The sequence below is a fragment of the Mauremys reevesii genome, linkage group 14 (assembly GCF_016161935.1).
Source record: "Mauremys reevesii isolate NIE-2019 linkage group 14, ASM1616193v1, whole genome shotgun sequence".
In the NCBI taxonomy this organism is placed as follows: Eukaryota; Metazoa; Chordata; order Testudines; family Geoemydidae; genus Mauremys; species Mauremys reevesii.
The window spans coordinates 31,203,276-31,213,567 of NC_052636.1; the positions used below are offsets into that span (position 1 = coordinate 31,203,276).

The 10,292-nt window shown below is 50.4% G+C and overlaps 1 long non-coding RNA gene across 1 annotated transcript; it reads left to right on the forward strand.

The window, feature by feature from the left end:
- Positions 1-8,888: 8,888 nt before the first annotated feature.
- On the forward strand, positions 8,889-9,916 carry LOC120381929. Its single transcript, XR_005588183.1, has 2 exons — positions 8,889-9,078; positions 9,534-9,916. It is a non-coding gene; the product is annotated as an uncharacterized LOC120381929 (long non-coding RNA).
- The last annotated feature ends 376 nt before the right edge of the window (positions 9,917-10,292 follow it).

Here is a 10,292-nt window from a genome sequence, read left to right on the forward strand (position 1 = left end):
GGCCAGGTCTCCCCTGTAACAGAATCATAGAACTTAAGATCAGAAGGGACCATTATGATCATCTAGTCTGACCTCCCGCAAGATGCAGGCCACAAAAGCTGACCCACCCACTCCTGATGGAGATGGAGCATGTTCCCAGCATGGCAGAACCTAGGCTGTGTCTCTGCAGGGAAAGATCCTGGGGGAATCGTGATGTGACATGAACTAAAGCCTGTTCTGAAACCTCCACAACTGCCCTTCTCGCCCTGCCCGGCTGCAGGATGTCGTCCATGTTTCGCTCCAGCTCATCCCGTCCTCCCATGGGACAGGGAAGGGAAATGGCTGCAGAGGAGCCAGTTCAGGTAGGGATTATCGGGGGCATTGCTGGAGGGAGAGGGACAGCAAATACACTGGAGGTGAGAGGCTTGGACAGTCTGGTTTGGAGGTTGAGTTTGCCAAAAATTCCCAGGGGAGAATGGGAGGAGGCCAGGGTGTAGCAAACCTCTTAGGACTTGTTTAATATGTGGCTTCCATTCTAGGAAGAGACCCATGAGGTTAGAGGGTGGAAATGCTCTAATTTGTGGGACAGGAAACAACTCCCCTAGGTGGGGCTAGGAAAACAGACCAGACTCCCAGGGCTGGAGCCCGACCTGATTAACCAGCGGCTGCTGTGAGATGTGAGGGGCACCCACCAGGGAGGCTATGGGGGGAGTTCTTAACCTTTTTCTTTCTAAGGCCCCCAACGTGCTATAAAAACTCCATGGCCCTGCATGTGCCTGGTTCTCTGCATATAAAAGCCAGGGCTGGCGTTAGGGGGCGGCAACCAGGGCAGTTGCCTGGGGCCCCATGTGACAGCCCCGCCCCCGCAAAGCTAATTGCTCAAGCTTTGGCTTCAGCCCCTGGTGGCAGGGCTCATGGCCCCAGGCTTCAGCCCCAGGCAGGGAGGTTTGGGCTTTCTGTCCTGGGCCCAAGCGAGTCTGACATGGGCCCTGCTTGGAGGTCCCCCTGAAACCTGCTCGCAGCCCCCCAGAGGCCCAGGGACCCCTAGCTGAGAACCACGGCCTTAGGGGATGTGCCCCTCCCCCACACCCAGCTCCAGGGCTGGCCTTAGAGAAAATGGTGCCTTGGGTGAACTTGTATTTTGGTGCCCCCCATCCCCCCTGGCCCTCACGGGCTCCCCACCATCACGTCCAGACCCCGATGCCTCCCTATAGGGCTTAATTTGTATTGAAAGAGGCACCAGTGCTCAGCCCTGGCACAAACTCAGCACTGGCAGTGCGGCCTCACAGCAGCGGCTGCTGGCCGAGCGCCCAGCTCTGAAGGCCATGCCACCGCCAGCAGCAGCGCAGAAGTGAGGGTGGCCTGGTGTGTGGTGTATTGTGCAGCCTTTTATTTTATGTAAAGTGCAGTTTGTAATGTGGCATTTCACCACCGCGGGGTCGGCTCTGGTGGCGACAGTTTCAAGCTTAACAGAGTGAAAGTCGCCTCTGCTACTTGCTTCAAACGTACAGTCTCTAGGAACACACAGAGACCAAGGGTAGTGACCACACAGACATTCACAAGCACAAGTTCTAGTCGGTTTTACAAGTTTTATTAAAGTTACAGTTAAGGTTATGACGCCCCAAGTGCACAGAAATTCTATAAAGACCTGTGCAAAAGTTACAACTCTAGTTCCACTCACATCCTGAACAATAGTATTAGGGGCTGATGTGTCTCTCATGGATTGATCATCAGTAGAGGGATGGTTCCTGCTGGAGTTTCCATAGGGAGCTCAATTTTCCTGCTCTGGGCACCCTTTATAACGTGATTCTGATTATATCTCATTAGCATTGAGGCGCAATCTGTATCCTGTGGTTAAGACACATTTGGAAACAGAGGTGCCTTTCCAGAATTTTTGTATTTAAAATTAATCTTCTGGCTTTTTGTTCACCCTGTTACCCCTTGGTACCTCTTTTCCCATAATCTTAGGGCATCGGGTTATTCCTCGGCCATTTACTTCTGTCAGCATTTCTTAGCTCCAAGGCCTAAAATAGCGAAGCTAAAATCTTGCAGGTCTCAGCCTACAGGCCTTGCGTTTCAACCCATTTACGTAGATACCTAATACATGATTATTCTCGCTACAGACCGACCAATCGATTCTCTATTTAGCACACAGTGATTCCATGTGACATAACGTGTTAGTTATTTATAACACCACACAATAAATGAACAGTAAACTAAAATCACTGGCTGCCATTCCCACCCTTACTCCTACACTGGTGCTGTGGCCTGTGGTGCCCGGCGCTCTGCCTGCAGCTCAAGACGGGCTTTGCGCTCTCACACGGGGGCAGCATCTTGCCGGAGCCCCTGATACCCTGCAGCCCTGTGGCCGCTCCTGGCTCACCAGGGGCCATTTCAGATTTTGGGGAGGGGGCAACTTTAACTGTGATTCCAGGGGCTACTGAGGCACCTGAAAAGTGTAGGGTTTTTTGCAGAAAATAACTTAGAAATTCACTGACGAGCACTCTATCTAATTGTTATATAAAGAAAGATAAATATTTACTGACTCCAATTACAGCCACATATTAAATATAAAATTAAATTTAGAACAATCAGGAGATAATACAGCAAGATATTCCCTATCCCAAGCCTTGAGGTATCTGTTCTGGAGCTTTGACGCAGGTATCAGAAACACAAGTTTGATACTTTGCACCCTCTCTTTCGTAGAGATGAATAAATATAGAGAAAGGAAGCAGATTTTACTTAACACTCTGTGTTACTGCCATTATCTCCTCTATTTTAGTCAATTGTTTTTCACTCCACTGACAATGTATTTACTTACTTTTATATACGTGATTAAGGTTTTTTCCTCTTAAGAACGGAAATTTATTTTTCTAGTTATTTTGGCATTTATGTTTACTGATCTCAATCATGTATGTGACTCACTAACATTTGACTCCATCATTGCTATTAGTATCATACTTGGAGCTGCATTTATTTTCATAGAAATTTTAAGTTACTTTCCAGATATAACTGTACTATGAAGTTTGGGGGAGACGGGACCCTGCACCTCCCCCACTTCCTGCCATTCACCGTGACTCTCAGCCAGCCAGTAAAACAGAAGGTTTGTTAGACGACAGGAACACAGTCCCAAACAGAGCTTTGTAGGTACAGCCAACACGACCCCATGGTCAGGTGCATCTTGGGGGGTGGGGAGCCAGACCCGGGTCTGGCCTCCCTCCCGTTCCCCAGCCAGCTGCAACCTGACACCCCCCCCCCCTCCAGCCATCTCCTCCAGCCACACCTCCCGGCTCCTCCTCCAGCCTTTGTCCAGTTTTCTCGGGCAGAAGGTGTCATCTGGCCCCATCCCCCTCCTGGGCTCAGGTCACATGCTCAGCTATTGCCCCTCAAGTGAAGTCACACCCTGATATCCCATCCCCAATGCAGACAGTCCCAGTAAAACTCCCCCGCAACATTCCCAGCTCAATCCTCCCCACTCCCTGCTTCGTCACAGACTAAAAATACAATCTGAAGATAAGTGATCTTCATCTGCACAGTGTCTGAAGTTTTGAGTTTAGCTAATTTTTTTCAAACAAGCCCTGCTCAGGTAAGTACAAGCAAAATGTACAGTCAGTTATTTGCTAGTACCATTTAAATAATGAATGCCAAAGCACAATGTGGTAATAACAGTAATAATGATAATTACTCCAGCCAGGCCAGGTGAGGCATTTTAGAACTCATTACTCAGAGAACTGAATTTAAGCATAAGACAGAAATAAAATGATGAAATGCACAGACCCGTTAAGAAGCTAAAATACCAGCACTGTCATCCTGACCGAATGTGAAAGAATAAAATTACAGAGACTACATGTACTTTGCGCATTTTGACAGGAAGTAAAAGGAAGTAACAACAGTAACTGACGTGTCTGTTGTGGGGTATGTGTGTGTGGGGGGGGGGAGTGTGAGACACACCCGCTGTCACTTCCAGCCCAGCGGCACTCACTAGTCCGAAGGCTCGTTCACACGGCAGCAGGGGCCAGCAGCTCCCACTCCTGACCCAGAGGCAGCAGCACAGAATCTTGTCCCCCCAGCTCAGCTCAGCAGAGACTGGGCACAGAGGCAGGAGGGTGGGGCCACCCCGACATCAGCCACCCCCCCTCCCCCGCACAGCACAGGAGGCTCCTGGGAGCAGCTTGGCCGGGGCAGCTCCAAGTGGGGGGGGGCAGGGCTGCAGGAAGAGCTGCAGGGGCCGACAGCTGAAGAGAAGTGGGGAGGAGAGACAGGACACCCCTGCTGGAGGAACCTCAGCAAGGCCCCCCTGGACCATCATGTCGTCTGCCCCCCACTGAGTCTGGCCCCGTCCAGCTCTTCACAATGAGAACAGCGCTGGGCTCCCTGCCAGCGAGGTCTCCCTGCACCTGCCAGGGCCTCCATCTCCTGTGTCCATCTGTGGCTAGTGGGGGGGGATGGATCTGCTGGGAGAGACAAGGGGCTCTCGCTTCGTCCCTCCCCCTGGCGTTTCCTGGATGCTCTGAGCGGGGTGGGGGGTGGGACTCCTGACTGTGAGCCACCCAGAGCTTCCATTTGATTGGCTCCTCTCCCCCACGAGTGTGGGGCTGTGAGTGGGGCAGCAGGTACTGAGTGTTGGACTCTCGCTCTTTCAGGGGCCGGTGACCTTCGAGGAGGTGGCTGTGTATTTCACCAGGGGAGAGGGGGCTCTGCTGGACCCCGCTCAGAGAGCCCTCTACAGGGATGTCATGCAGGAGAACTATGAGACTGTGACCTTGCTGGGTAAGGAGTCCTGTCCCCTGGGGTATTAGAAGCTGTGGGGTCTCTAAAGAACCTGAGTAGTAATAACTTGATACCTTTATTCATCATACAAGTTTTGACAAGTTTCCTTGTCCCCACTTTTTTGCTTCATCTCCCACCCACTAGAATAATTTTTTAGACGTTTGTCAAAAGTCATTTTGAAATTGCATTTAATGTGTCCTTATTGGCTACATTAATAACTGCAGCTTTCATGCCTTTTCCTCATTTTAAGAGGAAAATATGCCACCTGTAGAATTCTAAATTGAGTAAATAGGTGTGTGACCGATGCATGGCTTGTGTGACAGTCAGATGAGCTCATCTTTTGATAGAAGAGAGTATAATGTTGTCATTCAGGAGCCCAAAGGTGAAAGGAGAACAGAGCCATGTGAAACGAGGAGAAGGGGGGAGTAGATAATTCTGGGGTGCCAGGACATGGGGAGGGTGTGCAGGGTTAGAGGTAAGATAGAGCAAGGGGGGAGGAGGTTGTGAGAGACTAGGAGGGAACAGAAGATGCTCTTAAGGCGCCAGGAGGTGGTGACAGCTGAGAGTAATGGGAAGAAGGGGAGGGGAGTGTGGAGGAAGGGCACCCAGGAAGTGGGCTGGGTGGCTCAGTGGGAGGGAGGAGAGGTTTGGGGATCTAGAGCTGTGGGGGATCCCAGACCTTTAACCCCAAATCCCTACCCAAGCCTTGTTGTTTTAGAGCCTCCACTCCAGTTTTCTTTCTGTTCTGTTTCACTTATATACATGTTTTCCCCAAATATTATTATTTTTAACTCTTGACCTCCCTCTCCCACTCATTACCTCCCCCTCCCCATCTTTGTGCACAGTGACCCCGGCCACCGATCCTGAGTCCTTGCTGCATCCTCCCTCCCATAGCAGGGCCGCTACTCAGGCACAAATGGGTACATTCTTGATGATATCACAGGGTGGTGGTGTAGCCTGTGCAGTTTTTACACCTATAAGATTACGTGTTGGGGCACAACTTGCTCTTGTACATGGCTACTCACAGTTAATTGAGAAGATGAAATTTGGTGAAACACACAGAAACTTGATTGAATGGAGACAGTTATAACTGAAATCATAGACAAGGATCAATCTACATAATGTACCTGTCGCCGAATTGCCGCCCACGGGACCGGCGGATCTCCCACAGGCAAGCCACCGAAGGCTGCCTGACTGCCGCCCTCACAGGGACCTCCAGGGCGGCCCCGCGGCTTGCCATCCCGGCACGTGCTTGGATAGGGACTCACATGCCTCTCCTTTTTCACCAGGGTTTGAGGATTGCAGCTTGTCCTCAACTGTGTTCACTAGACTAACATCCAGTTCCTGTGCGTTGCTTTCTCTCCAGGGGCTGTGAGCCGTGTGTGTGTGTGTGTGATAGAGGTGGGAATTTCGGTGATACTTGTATGATGCCAATACGCACGTCAGTTTCCGTCTGTGGTTGGTATTGCTATGATTAGAACGAGCAGGAGACATGGGGTGTTTTGTCACACAGCTGTCATGGGGTGATATGAATGGGTCATTAAGGACTGGCTGGGACCAACCTACATCAATGGAATACCCGACAGAGACAAGGGAATAATTGTCACCTGTGTATCTCAGCTTGGAACCATGACAGTTCCAGTGTGCCTAATGGGGAAACAATATCATCAGTCCTCGTGGGAATCCCTGATCTGTTCCAAAGTGTATTAAAACCTTCCTCTAAGGCTCACCTCTTGGTTATCGGGTCATGTCAGTTTTGTTAGAGGTTTTCCCTTCACCCTCCCACTTCCCTGCTTCTTGTCACACAGACAGGAAGCAGCAAAAGACCAGAAGTCCAAAGCACAGACAATGCCATGTTTATTGGGGTTAGTTTCCAAGGAAGCATATTCTGAAGCCCTTCACACCACTCGGGCTGATCTCGATATACTGATACAGTCTGTTCCCCAGTGTTCCTCCCCAGCTCTGATGCAGCTGAGCCTGTGTTCATGTTTCCACCCCCCTCCACCTTAACAAACATGATTCCAATTTCCCTTCCCCCTCCTGTTTGACCCCGTTTATACAGTAATATTCTCAGCTATACCTTAACCAATCATTTTACTGAAATGTAATGAACCAATTCTAACATATTGTAACATAATTATCTAACCAATTATATCCCACCACCCTAATTAACTTACACCTAGCAAAATTAATTATACAGCAGACAGAAACAATTAGAGAACCAGACAGATTTACAATAGAAAAGTGTGGGACATAAATATAAAGCAATACAGAAATGAGAGTTTCACAACCATTGAGAAGTGATTTCTTGCCAGACCAGCTGCTGTCAAACTAAGGGTACGTCTACACTACAAGACTATTTCGATTCATCTTAATTCGAATTTCTGGAATCGACCTAATGAAGTCGAAGTTGTGTATCCACAATAAATACACTAATTCGACTGTGTGAGTCCACAGTAACGGGCGAAGCGTCGACTTTTGAAGCGGTGCACTGTGGGAAGCTATCCCACAGTTCCCGCACTCCCTGCCGCCCATTGGAATGCTGGGATTTCCCAGCAATGCATGCTGGGGGGGGGGGAATTGTGTGGAGGGTGGTTTTAGGTAACTGTCATCATTGAACCGTCAATCACGCCCAGCATCCCTCCCTGAAAGCACCAGCTGGCAATCTGTTCGTGCACTTTTCTTCTCAGTGACAGCGCGGGCGCCACAGCACTGCGAGCACGGATCCCGCTGCAGTTGTGGCCGCTGTCAGCTCCTCGCAACTTATCGTCCACCTCTTCCGCAGTCAGCTGCTGAGAAATTTGGCTAATTTTCAATGGTGCTGCGAGCAGTGGTGGACCATGGGGGACGTTTTACCAACATCAACGTCGGGTGGCCAGGCAAAGTTCATGACGCGCGTGTTTTCAGGAACTCTGGTCTGCTTAGACGCCTGCAGGAAGGTAGTTTCTTCCCGGACCACAAAATAACGCTTGGGATGTGCAGATGCCCATACTGATCTTAGGGGACCCAGCCTACCCGCTAATGCCCTGGCTCGTCACGCCCTATGCAGGCACCTTGCACAGCGACAAGGAAGTCTTCAAGTACCAGCGAGCAGTGTGAACTGTGACTGTTCAGTTTCTTCACAGAGAAGCTGAACCTGCCCCTGTTTCTTTACCAAGTTACTGTTGACTAGCCTCTGCAGTTACATACCCCGTCCACCCCGCTTCCCCAACTTCTAACACACATTTAAAAATTCAAGTATGTGCTCCACTGTAGCTTTACAACGGTGTCTTTATTGATGACTTTGCGTTAAAGGGTTGGAACTGGGACGCACACTGTGCTGGGTAGGGTGTGGTAATGTAAAGACTGCCTCAAAAGTCGATGTTTGACATGCTCCCGCTCCCAGACCGTTCAGCAGTGCCGGACTGGTTGTTTCAACGGATCCTGCCATCCCTCCTTTTTTGGACTCTGTGTGCGGGGGCTATGTGGCCTTGTTGCGGGGGAGGACGGAAACAGATTCCTCTGCTGCGTGGCTCTGCGGTCCATTACAGGGACCGTTGCATGACATCTGTAACCCTCCCCGCTACAAATGCACGTACCACCCCAACGACAGAAAACCTGCAAACCACCTCCCATACCAGTTAACCGCCTACTGACTGCACTGTGTGTGTGACATGCTGCTGATCCAGCCCCCGTCTCTGTACCCTGCTAAAGGTGACTGTCCTGTGCATTACACTACCCCCTCAACCACCCAACGACCCACCCAAGACATCTAACACAGCGTTGTGTAAAAACCATGACGGAAAAGTAAGTAACAGAAAACTACTTTTAATAATCAACAACACAGTAAGGGAAGGACTTTTCAAAATGTAGTGACTGATTGCTTTTGGGTAATTTAACACTGTCCTGTGGTGCAGTGACAGTTTTCACGGCCCCTGGTGACCCTCCTTCTTGTTATTTTTGATGAGGGGGGGATTGGAGTTTGAGGCGGGGGTGGGCGGTTGCAGATACAGTGCAGGGGGGCTCTGTCTTCCTGCCTGCGGTCCTGCAGAACATCGACAAGGCGCCTGAGCGTGTCTGTTTGCTCCCTCATTAGTCCAAGCAGCGTTTGAGTCGCCTGCTGGTCCTCCTGACACCACCTGTCCTCCCGTTCGCAGAGTGAGCGGTGCTGCTGAGTGAGGTTCTCCCTCCACTGGCTCTGCTGGTCCGCCTCGGCTCTGGAGCAGCCCATAAGTTCAGCAAACATCTCGTCCCTTGTCTTTTTCTTACGCCTTCTAGTTTGCGCCATCATCTGTGAGGGGCATGGTGGATCAGGTCGTGATACAGTTGCACCTGTGTGATGTCAAAAAGGTAGTGAATTTCTTACAATGATACATTTTTTAAACAAAGAAACATAGTCTACTCGGTGTCTGTGAACAAGAGTATGCACAGCACCTGTCTCATGCGCACTCACTAATGGAAAGTTCGAGTTCTCTGAATGCGCTTTCATTGCCTGGGGTATTGGGCTGCAGATCAGAGAACCTTTGCAGGAAAGAAGAATTCGTGTACCAGCAAGGCATGGTAAGCCAAACACTTTTGGATTCATAGAAGTGAATGTACAGCTCTGTCCTCTTGATGCAGGCAATCCTGAAAGCATAAACTCGGCCCCTGCTGCACCCTCGCGGCTGTTCACTGGGAAAGATCCCTGTATGCTGCCACTCTGTAGACTGCAGCACGTGGCTGTTAAATGAGGCTTCTTGTTATGCAAAGGAACAGTTAAGCGCTCCCATTACTAATAGTACCCCAATTACTCTAATTTCATGCAGGAGTGTGCGAGAGAGATCACCCTGAGGAGAGTCTCACGGGCAGAGAGAGCGCGCATGCTTGAAGAAAGCCACCACAACCCAGGGGCCTACTCTGCCATGCTCGTGAGGGCAATGGTCCCGGAGTTCCAGCTTATAGCATGGCACGGCAAAGTGTGCTACCTCGGGGCACACGATAAGCTAGCTCTTCCAAGGAACCTCCTGCATAGACTTTCAGATTACCTCCAGGAGAGTTTCCTGGAGATCTCTTATGAAGATAAAAGTTCCATCCCCCTGTATGTAGACCTTCTGTTCTCCTAATGTCTCTCCCTGTTTAGTTACTAAAAAAATGTTAACTCATTGGTCTTAGCTGCTTTTAATAAATAAATGTTAACTTGTTTAAAGCACTTACGGACTGATCCTTCTCCCGATTCAGGGTCCGTGGTAACGGCTGGGGAGGGTTGGTAGGGGATCTCAGTGAGGGTGAGGAAGAGATCCTGGCTGTCGGGGAAAGCGCCATCGACTGCCTCGTCCTCCTCATCTTCCCCGTCCGCGAACATCTCCGAGGAACAGTCCGTCGACACTATCCCATCCTCAGAGTCCACGCACACTGGTGGGGCAGTGGTGGCAGACCCACCGAGAATGGCATGCAGTGCCTCGTAGAAGCGGCATGTCTGGGGCTGGGCTCCGGAGCGTCCGATTGCCGCTCTGAGTTTCTGGTCGCCTTGTCTCAGCTCCTTGACTTTCACGCGCACTGCGTTGTATCCCGGCTGTATCCTCTGT